This window comes from Jaculus jaculus, chromosome 15 (assembly GCF_020740685.1).
Source record: "Jaculus jaculus isolate mJacJac1 chromosome 15, mJacJac1.mat.Y.cur, whole genome shotgun sequence".
In the NCBI taxonomy this organism is placed as follows: domain Eukaryota; kingdom Metazoa; phylum Chordata; class Mammalia; order Rodentia; family Dipodidae; genus Jaculus; species Jaculus jaculus.
The window spans coordinates 11,347,882-11,359,218 of record NC_059116.1 but is presented as its reverse complement, the minus strand read 5'-3'; the positions used below and the strand labels follow the sequence as shown (position 1 = coordinate 11,359,218).

Genomic DNA, 11,337 nt, shown 5'->3' with positions numbered 1-11,337 from the left:
ATATATAATTCTATCTGAAAACAAAACTAAATGAAAAAAAATGTAGTTCGGAATTCTCGCCAACAACACCTTTTCATACTAACTGTGGTCCTCGTGCTTTGGTGATAGTCTTTTAATTTTGTAACCAGTGCAAATTCCTTAGTGATTATTGAACAAGTGTTGGCAAACGCATCCATTATAATAATGCACTGTAACAATTGAAACCTATCATTGTTGCTTCAGGATGTATCATTTAAATACTTGTAATATATTACAGTGTTTGTTCGTTGTTACAGTACACTTGATTAATTGTCTAAGAATCCAAAATTCTCAGTATTTCTATGTCTTTTTCAAGGCTCTCAGCGAGTACCAAAGATCATGCAATTTTGTACGTTTTTATCATTTTTGGTGATGCAAACATTCTATATTTTTATAATAGGTTTAGAGTTTCATATCACTTTTCTGAAATATATACTATTGAATTAAAATCAGAATCATATCTTCTGGGCTGTCCTATATCACAAACCTTATATCATAAATCCAGGACTGCTTAAGTTGGACAGTATAAAGGGTTTTGAGCCAGGCATGGAGGTTCATGCCTTTAATCCCAGCATTTGGGAGGCTGAGGTAGGAAGATCTCTATGAGTTTGAGGCCAGTTCCAGGCTTTATAGTGCATTCCAGGTCAACCTGGGTTAGACAAAGATACTTCCTTGGGTAAAGAAGAAGTCTGTGAATAAAGAAATGAAATATTTAAAAAGGTTCTTCCATTCTAAATTTGTTGAGCATGTACTTAATAACTGTTTTTTGATCATTTTGATATGAAATAAAAGAAAGGTTTGTCTATTTGTTTTTCTCTAAGTTATCAATATTTAATACCTTAATGCTATTTTCAATCAATTTATGTATTAGAATAATTGATACTAAGATAAGTAAGATAAACCATCTTACTATTTTTCTCTAGTCTATCCTTTATAATTTAGTTATCAGAATCTATCCTAAATTTGTGATTCTTTTCATGATTGTGCTTTTGTCTCTTGAAATAGCTATTTTCCTCTTTACTTTGACATATTTCTCCCTTCTTCCTCTGGTAATCTCATACCTTAAGGAATAGGTTCTCTCTACAGCCATCTCTAATTCTACCTTTTAATGTGCATAGTGGTTACTCAATTCCAAGTCAGTTTTTCTTCCATGACTCCTTAGAGCTCTACCTTTTGCTCCAAAGAAATAACTAACTTAAAGGAAGCTGGTACTTCTATGGATGGAGGAATGCATTTCTGGTAGATAACAATTCTTTAATCACCTGAGAAAAGGTATTCACAGTATATTAAGAAATTTATCTTAGTTCTAGGACTTACAGGGAGTAAGGAGAAGACAGAGAAAGAAGGAGATATATGGCAATTTTCCTGGACATGAGCTTGGAAAATAATTTGACATTTTCCAAGAAGTCATGGAAATATTATGTTTATTTAATGACTAAAATACAGTAATTAACTCAGTGAAAAATAATAACATATATCATAAACTTTAAACTAAATTGGAGATGCATTTTTAGCTTTTAGTTTATAAAGTGCATTTATGGCTTTAAATTAATTTGTTGATTATCTTTTGAAGTACCTTGATGATAAAGTCTCACTCCCACTTTTTTCATATGTGTGTGTATATATATATATATATATATATATATATATATATATGCACATTATATTTAATATATTTATATATATATTATAATATGTAAATTATTCACTCAGAGAGAAAGAGTGAGAGAGAGAGGGAGGAGGGAGAAGAGAGAATGGGCATGTGCACGCCAGGGTCTCAGGCCATTGCAAATGAACTCCCTATACATGAAGAATCATGTGCATCTGGCTTACATGGGTTCTGGGGAAATCAAACATGGGTCTTTTGGCATTGCAGGCATGTGCCCTAAATGCTAAGCCACCTCTCCAGCCTTCACTCACTTTTAAAATCCTGAAATCATTGATGGTAGTTGTCCAGAAATCAAAATTCATCTCATGTCCTTTTCATTCCAGTTTAGAACAATATATTCCAATAGTTTATAATAATCACTTCCAAAAGTATCAGAATTTAAGGATGAAATAGAACCAACCTTTCTACCTATCTATCTGTTTATCATCTATCTAATCTTTCTATCATCTATTTATCCATTTATATATATGTGTGTGTGTATATATATATATATATATATATATATATATATATATATATATATATATACAGACAGATAGATAGATAGATGGTAGGTAGAAAAATATATATATATATATACATATATATATATATTTGAAGTAGAAATATCTTCCATCAAAAAATTTGCTTCCGGGCTGCAGGGACGGCTTCGTGGTTATTCGCGGTTAAGGCGTTTGCCTGTGAAGCCAAAGGACCCAGGTTCAATTCCCCAGAACTTGTGTTAGCCAGAAGCACAAGGTGGCACATGCATCTGGAGTTCATTTGCAGTGGCTGGAGGCTCTGGCATGCCCATTCTGTCTCTCTCTTCCTCTTTCTCTCTGTCAAATAAATAAATAAATAAATATAAAATGTTTAAAAATATTTGTTTCCCATAATATAAAAAAGTGCAATACTTTTTAAGTAGCTCTATAACATAGTTAGATTTAAGGTGTTGAGCACTAATTTATTCAATTAAAATTAAACGAAATTCTCTACTCACACTTATCGCCTTAGCTTCCTCTTTGAAAGGGAATAAGTTACAGAAAAGGCAATGCCTCTGTAACAGCTAAAATGATTTCACTTGCTTTTTTTTTTTGACATTATAGCAGTAACCAGTGGTTACTATTTATTATTTGTAATAACTTTTTCATGCTACAGTAGAGGGACACTTTACAAAGGCACCAATCGCTGTGGGAATATTTGATATCTTAAAGGCCTGGCCTGAAGCCTTTTTTTGGTAGAAAATTCATTAACAGTTGCTTAGCAACTGAGGTATTTGGATATAGTGAGGATTTCTTGATATGTTTGTAGTGGGAAATAATGCAATACATAGTAAAAACAAATTGGGATTTGATATTTGGTTTTGAAATTTGAAAACATTAATTGCTTATTAGTAATAAATTATACTTGAAAGTCATTTTCAAAAACAGTTTTAAACTGAGATTTTGAGGAAACTAAAAACAAAAATAAACAAAATAAATGTCAAATTAAATTGTAAAACATTTATTTACTTGTGAAATACAGAAATATAAACATAGTATCAGAATATGTCTTAATAAAAATAAAATCTGAAATTTCAAAATATAAGTATTTTAATGTATTTATTTGTAGTTGCCATGGATGACAGCAGTTACCTCACATAAATAGTAATGGTCACTACTGGGGAAATATTTTAGTATTTAAAACAGGAACAGTTATATTTTATTCTATAAGAAAAAGTCATTTGCTTCAAAGTCAAATACAGTCATATGATTAATAAAAAAAATCTTAAGCTATATGAAAATGTCACAGCTGATGGGAGAATGACAAGGGCCACAAACATGAAGATTAGAAGCTTGCCAGGGAAGGCAAAAAGGATGCATTCTACTACATATATTGTCGGGAGCCATTCTGGCTGGACTTGTATCCATAGCCCTGGGCTTCTGGCCACAAGACATTACCAAAACTATAGCAGCCTTCCTGCAAGTAAGATTGTGTATCTTCAGTGTTGGGAAGCCTCTGGCAGCAAGACATTAGCATAACCATAACAGCCTACCTGTAAGCAAGATTAGGTATCTTCAGCCATTTGGCTGGTCCTTCGTACTGAGAAATGATTGAAATGCAAAAACTCTGTAAGGGAAGGTTTTTGATAGGAACTTGTAAACCTCATAAAATCTTTGTCCATGGAAAAACTGTTTGTAAAAAGATATAAAAAGAAATGCTGTGAAATAAACCATGTCTTCAGTCCTGGCTTGAGGTCTTGCTTCAGCCCTGGACTGGGGCCCATGCTTTCAGTCTTTCTTCTGTCTTTCCTTAATCCTCACTCCCCATCAGGCTCGAACCCTTTCAGCCGGCAGGCTCCGGCAATGTATTAAACAAAAACAGGGGCTATGAAAATTGCTTAGTGGTTAAGGTGTTTGCCTGCAAAGCCTAAGATCCCTGGTTCGATTCCCCAGGATCCACCTTAGCCAGATGCACAAGGGACGCATGCATCTGGAGTTCATTTGCAGTGGCCAGAGGCCCTAGAGTAACCATTCTCTCATTCTATCTACCTGTATCTCTCTCTCAATCAAATAAATAAATAAAATATATGTTTTTAAAAGGGGCTGGGGAAACGGCTTAGTGGTTAAAGCATTTGCCCGTGAAGCCTAGGGAACTCCGTTTGATTCCCCAGTACCCAGGTAAGGCAGTTACTTGCACAAGGGGGAGCATGTGTCTGGAGTTTATTTTCCGTGGCTGGAGTGGCGCGCCCATTCTCTCTTTCTCTCTATGTTCCTCTTCCTCTCTCTCTCTCTCTCTCTCTCTCTCTCTCTCTCTCTCTCTCGCGAATAAATAAATAAAACAATATTATAAACAACAACAACAAGGAAAAACAAAACAGTAGACCATAGAGGAGCAAGGACCAGAAGATAGACAGAAGATGAGGATCTTGGAAGGGAGGGGAGGGGCTGAGCATGAAGGGTGGGCAGGAAGACCCCAACCCTCTTGACTTTGAAACGTAGCACGCTGTGCTCCACACTTGGGAACCAGCGTGAGAAACGGAGGGCAAAGCACAAAAGAAGGCTGCGAGTGAGGAGGTAGGAGCCCCACATCTGGCCAGCTGCTCACATCACTGAGCCTCCTTCCGGAATGCGCAGGTGCACACAGCAGTGGGGGCCTGCGTGCGCGCTCGGAGGGCCCCTAAGTCACTTCAGGGCACGATCCAGCTTCCTCCTTCAACTGCTGCTGCTCCTCTGCTCTGCCAGCCGTCTTCTGCCAGAGGTAAGCGTGAGGGGTGGTGGGGGTGCTGGAACCCTGGGCCTCTGAACTCTCATCCCCAAACAGCCCCACTCTGCCCTTCCATGTCTGCCTCTGCCAATCGCGAAGATGCTGGTAGGAATCCAAACCACGGCGCTTTGTGACTGCTGTTCTATTGGCAAACCTAGGACTCTGCGGGCCCTGCTTGGGTTCTTGCCAGTCAGACTCGGAGGGAAATTTGGCAATGTCGTTGCATGACAAGCGTCTCAAAGTTAGCCACAGAGGTGGGGTCTGGATGGGCGGGATGGACTATTCTTACTATTTTTGTTTTAATAGGCATTTTTATTTATTTATGTTTCAAGCAAAGAGAGACTGAGAAAGAGAAAGAGAGAAAGGAGAGAATGGGCACACCAGGACCTCCATCTGCTACAAATGAACAGCAGATGGCTGGGCCACCCTGTGCATCTGGCTTTATGTGGGTGCTGGGAAATTGAACTCAAGTCTCTAGGTTTGACAAATAAGTGCTTTAAGAGCCTAGCCATCTCTCCAGTCCCTGTCCTTGCTACTTTTATGTACAACGCCCTCTGCAATGTGTTCCTTCTATTCATCCCTGGGCCCTCAGACCTCACCTCACAACTCCATCTTCCTCCTTGAACTGCTGCTATCCCTCTGACCTCCCGTTTACTCAGGGAACAGACTGGGAGGCATTACACCCTCCACGGGCATCTCATTTATACTCTCCATGGCGTGGTCAACGTCAATGAAACTAACAGGAGGCAAGATCCTTGGAGAAAACCCTTCAATAGACTGAAGGTCTTGAGAAGCCCAGAGGACACCAGCAAGGAACTGTTCTACTCAGCCATCTTTAATTCACTGAAAGGGTTCACATGAGAAGCTTGTAGGCAGAGCCAGGGGATGTACTGGAAAAGAAAAATCAGACACATAGATGGAGAGTTGACAAAATCTAAGGTCTTTAAGTGGAAATAACTTATGTTGGCATGTTTATACAATACCATGATTGTCAACTTCCTTCACCAAATATGTAGTTATTGTAGTGACAGAAAGGTTTTCAGTTAAAATGAAAAGGTTAAAAATGATAGACAGGGCCGGAGAGATGGCGTAGCAGTTAAGGCATTTGACAGTTGAGACTAAAGACTCAGGTTCTCTTCCTTAGTACCCATGTAAACCAGATGTGCAAGGTGTTGCATTCGTTTGCAGTGGCTAGAGACCCTTTCATGTTCATTTCCTTCCTCCCTTCCTTCCTTCCTTCCTTCCTTCCTTCCTTCCTTCCTTCCTTCCTTCCTTCCTTTCATTCCTTCCTTTCATTCCTTCTTTCTTTCTTTTCTTTCTTTGTCTATTTCTCTCCCCCTCTCTCTTTCTCTCTCTTACCCTGTTTCTCTCAATCAAATAAACAAAATAAAATAGAGTAATAAAATAAAATAAGAGACACAGTTAGATGACCATTTGTTTGAGATCGGTGTGGTAGAGTTTACACACACGCATGCATACACACGTGCACGCACGCACAGCAGTTCTCACAGGCCGTCCTGCATCAGGACCACATTCCTATGTGAATTCTGTATAACAAAATGAAAAGACATCTTGAAAGAGGAAGGAGGGAAAGCGTTCCTCGCAATGCTCCTTGAAAAACCAAGCAGCCTGGTGTAAAGAGAGCTATGACCGACCTGAGAGGGAGCAGGGGATGAGTTCAGATCCCAGACGTGATGCCCAGTAGCAAGCCTGCCACAGGGGGAGGCAGTCCTGGGCAAATCACCACACCTCCCTCTGCTCCCTGCCCTTAGGCCAATATGCAAGGATGGAACTCTGTGCAGTTCCACTGGATGGCCCAGGCAGGTGGTTGCTATGACCACCCCGACCCTACTCTCATGTGGGAGAGTGGCGCTAAAAAGTAGCTCCCAAGGAGGAGAGAATGAAAACTAACATATGACTGCCTTGAAGCCCAGTGCCAGACCTGCTTCAGTGAGACCCCAAATCCAACATTCTGAGGGTCGAAGTGACAGACACATTCTCTGACCTGCCCAATTTAAATTAGCATATGAAGTATTAGGTTTCATTATAGCCTTTTGAAACAAAATTTGTTTTTGTATTTTTTCTTTAAATTTGTGTTTGTGTGTGTGTGTGTGTGTGTGTGTGTGTGTGTGTGTGTGTATGCGCTAGGGCCTCTTGATGCTCCAGAAGAGTACAAGAATTGTGTGTGCATCTGGCTTACATGATATCTTGGGAATTGATCTTGGGTCAACAGGCTTTTTAAGCAGGGGACTTTAGTCACTGAGCCATCTTTCCAGCCACCAAGCCTGACTTTGATGATCCCCCTTTGCCCCACTGCCTCACACCCCTTGCATTCTTCCCCTGCCAGTACCAACTGCACAGTTTCCATTTCACACGTGTTCTGTTTTCAACCGCCGCCCTCAACACTTCTTTTGCACTATTATGGTCTCCTTTGTAACTTCATAAACTCACACACACATACAAAACACATATATAGATAGGTAATAGAAAATGAATAATAGAGGCATGTAGAATATTTGTCTTTCTGAGTCTGAGTCACTTTGGGCTAGTTGTTTTCCAGCAGAACTTTATGGTAATTGAATAAATTGGTCAGCTTTGGTGGTTTCACAGTTGCACCAATCGTAACTTGATGGGTTACACACTTAAATATTATGAATGTACATGCATACACATGTTATTGCTACATACCCAGTTATACAGTTTGATTTTCCAAATTGTTTTTAGTTTATAACACTTCACGTCAAAACATTCTAGAACTTTCAGTAATGTCTAGAACATGCTTATTTCAGCATATGACACTGCTAAGCATTTTAATACTTTGCCTGAAGGGGTTAAATAGGGAGTATGTTTTTAGAGAACATGACTATAATGGGAAGAATACTTTTTTGTTCCATTTGTGGTGCATGCATCTGGCGATTGTTCGCCGTAGCTGGAGGTCCTGGCATGCCCATTTTTCCTCTCTCTCTCCCTCCCTCCCCTCTCTCTCTCATAAAAAAATAAAATATTCTCAAATTGTAGTCATACATATGTTATGAAATGACTCAAATTGAAGTTTAGAGCTCACACCCACTCTCACTGGAATGTTAATCACTATTAATCAATGACATCTGCTTTCACTCCTTCTACTTCATATAACCTGCGTGTATGAACATAGAGACACAGATGCTCCCAAAAGGCTGATTAGTGATCTAAGTGTTCACTTTGTCCTATTGTTAAAGGACCTTCTATTAAACCCAAACCCAGATAGATGTAGATAAGTTTGGTATCAGCTAAAGATAGATGACACATAGATAGATAGATAGATAGACAGACAGACAGACAGATGATAAATAGATAGATAGATGATAGATGGATAATAGATGAACTGATAAATAGAGACAGAAAGGTAAAACCTGGAATTGGTGCGCATATTTTGTAGACTATGCTCAGCTTTTAGCTGATTATGAAAGGCTGGTGTTTCTTTCTAGTGGCTTCCTAGGACTTGGTTGCCCAGTCTAACCCTGTGGAAGGTGGCTGGTTCTCCCCTCAGAATGCAGTCCTGCCCTGACTGCCTCTCATCTTCGCTTCCTGTACCCTCCAGGACTCTGCACTACAAATTTCCCTCTTCATTCATAAGGCCCTTGACATCTGTGGAGGCCTTTGCTACAGGGTTTAGCACTGTGGAGGAGGCTGCCATTCCAGCCTGCATAGCAGCCTTCTGTAGCTGTATGCTGGCTGGCCAGGCAAGGGAGTGAGCCAGGGTGGATCAGTACAAAGTGCTCATCTACCATTTCACCTAAGGGCTGCCCTTGATATTAGACTGCAAACTGGCCTCCTCTGGGGCCGTTCTGACTACAGAGGTTCTTACCAAAGCTTGTTTCTGAATCACAGGCTCCTCACCACTTATAAGTTCTGGCAAGTAAGTAACGCAGTGGCTTCCCACAGTGAAAAGAGGCTTTCTCATTATTCAAGGTAACGGAACTCTGCATGGGATGGGACTCAGAACAGCCAGTCTTCATGCTGAGATCACCTTCTAGGTTGACTGGAGGCTGAAGTACACCATGGCCTTGACTGTCAGGCAAAGAACATTTCTAGGAATAAACAAACAAGCAAGCAAGCAAGCAAACAAACAAACAAATAAGTAAATAAATAAAGATGCTACCAATTTTATTTTTTAGGTTACTTTTCAATTTTTTAAAATTTTTTAAAATTATCTTTTTTATTAGTTTTGTATTCAGCAAATACAGGCAGTTTGGTACCATTATTAGGCTCATCCATGACCTACCCCCTCCCCATTGGCCCCTCCTTGTTCAGGTATATGGGTCATGTGTTGTGGAGTTAGCCCACAGTTATTGGTACAATAAATGTCTCTGCATATCCTGACCCAACATGTGGCTCTGACATTCTTTCTGCCCCCTCTTCCGCAAAATTTCCCTGAGTTATGTTGGGTTCATTTTTGGTCTGCTTCAGTGATGAGGTGTTGGGGGCCTCTGAGGCTCTGGCTCTCTGATTTGGTAGGACTTGGTTTTTCTCTGTGTTGGTCTCCTTCCCCCTTGTGCTGGTATCTGGTTCATCAGGAAAAGAGCACCCTTGCTTGTTTCGCTAATTTTAGTTTTAACCCGGGTCCCTTTTGAAGTATGATGGGTTGGCTCTCTCCTTAGGATCCGCATCCATCTGAAAAAGAGAAGCAGATTCTCCAAAGGAGAGTAAGTTAGTTCCAGGACAAATGAAATAACCATTATTTTTTTTAATAGAGAGTTTAATAGGTGTTGGCCCTCTTGTAGCCCATGATTGATGGTAGCTTGATATTGGAGAGAGGGTTTATGTTTGGATATGATTCTGACTTCCTTCCCAGCTCCAGCTATGGGTCCCGTACCACTGAGGGGATCAGTTAGCCAAATCAAGAGCAGCTGGTTCCCCACCATGGCTGTGTGCCACTATTGCACTTGTTTGGGCATCACAACTGGTTATTTGTTGCTACGTAGGTTAGACCATGAGTTGCTTGGCAAGATATTGGTCATTTCCCCCAGTTGCCCATGTAGCTAGCACCTTCTGGCACTAGACATGCTGTCTGGGGACTGACTCTCTCCTGGCTTCCAGCCATGCTGTTCCATTTTACGTGTCAGCTGCACATGTTGGATTTTAGTCCTAATAACATGTAGGAACAAATAGCCTTCTCCTAGTTCAGTTTTCATATTATATTTAACATAAATGTTATAATTGCAAGCATTACAAAAATCCAGTCAAGAAACATCTGTTGGACTGGTGAGATGGCTCAGGAATTAAGGCACTTGCCTTTAAAGCCTGAGGACCTGGGTTTGATTCCCCAGATGCGCAAAGTGTCTCAGGCATCTGGAGTTCATTTGCAATGGCTAGAGGCCCTGGCACACCCAAATTCTCTCCCCCTCCCTCTCCTTGCAAATAAATGAATAAAGTTTTTAAAAAGTATATATGAATTGATTATATTATCAGGCCATATTGTTTCTACAAATTTCTGATATTATATAGCAAATTTAAAATGTCATCAAAGCCTACCTTAAAAATTTGAGATGTCTGAAACCATACAAATATTGACTTTTTAAAAACTTGGAACAGAAAGATTTTGTTTTAGATTAAAAATCTCTCATTCGGAGCTAGGCATGGTGGTACATTACTTTTATCCTAGTACTTGGTAGGCAGACGTAGTGGGATCCCTGTGAGTTTGAGGTCAGCCTGAACTCATAGTGAATTTCAGGTCAGCCTGAGCTAGAGAGACTATACCTTTAAAAACTACATAAAAAAATCTTTCACTGATTTATGTCTCTTGGTGACCGGAAGTGGCAGAGACCACAAAAAAAAGAGGAAGTGATAATTTCATGCAAAAATAATTCAGTAAAACCCCTAGGAGAAGTGTATAAAATAACATGAAAAATCTCTTAAGAAATCAGGAGTGCTCGCTTCGGCAGCACATGTGCTCGCTTCGGCAGCACATATACTAAAATTGGAACGATACAGAGAAGATTAGCATGGCCCCTGCGCAAGGATGACACGCAAATTCGTGAAGCGTTCCATATTTTAAAAAAAAAGAAAAAAAAAAAAAAGAAATCAGGACATATCTCACCAAAATTCAACATTATTTTCAATAAAATAAAATAGAAGACAATCGGGTTCACATTTCTCCTTCCTCTTTACAACTTTTCTCTAATAGTTTCAGTAATTTTCCTCTGATAATTTTAAGGTTAATAAGTATCTCAGTCTTAAATTTAATGGAAGAAAAATCAATAGTAATTTCCAACATCTTACATTCAGAAATAAAAGATCAATAATAAACTACTTCCTGATGTGTGATGCTAAATGTGCAGTGAGAAAGTATCATAAACACAGCCTGATTTTCACTTGCCTAAATCATTATTGGAGACTTACACTTTATGAAGAAAAAAAAAGAAACATTTTCCAAGTCAGAAAAT

The 11,337-nt window shown here is 39.5% G+C and overlaps 1 non-coding gene across 1 annotated transcript; it reads left to right on the top strand.

Moving 5' to 3' along the window:
* Positions 1 to 10,841: 10,841 nt before the first annotated feature.
* LOC123455249 lies at positions 10,842 to 10,948 on the top strand. The gene has a single exon (XR_006633786.1). It is a non-coding gene; the product is annotated as a U6 spliceosomal RNA (small nuclear RNA).
* The last annotated feature ends 389 nt before the right edge of the window (positions 10,949 to 11,337 follow it).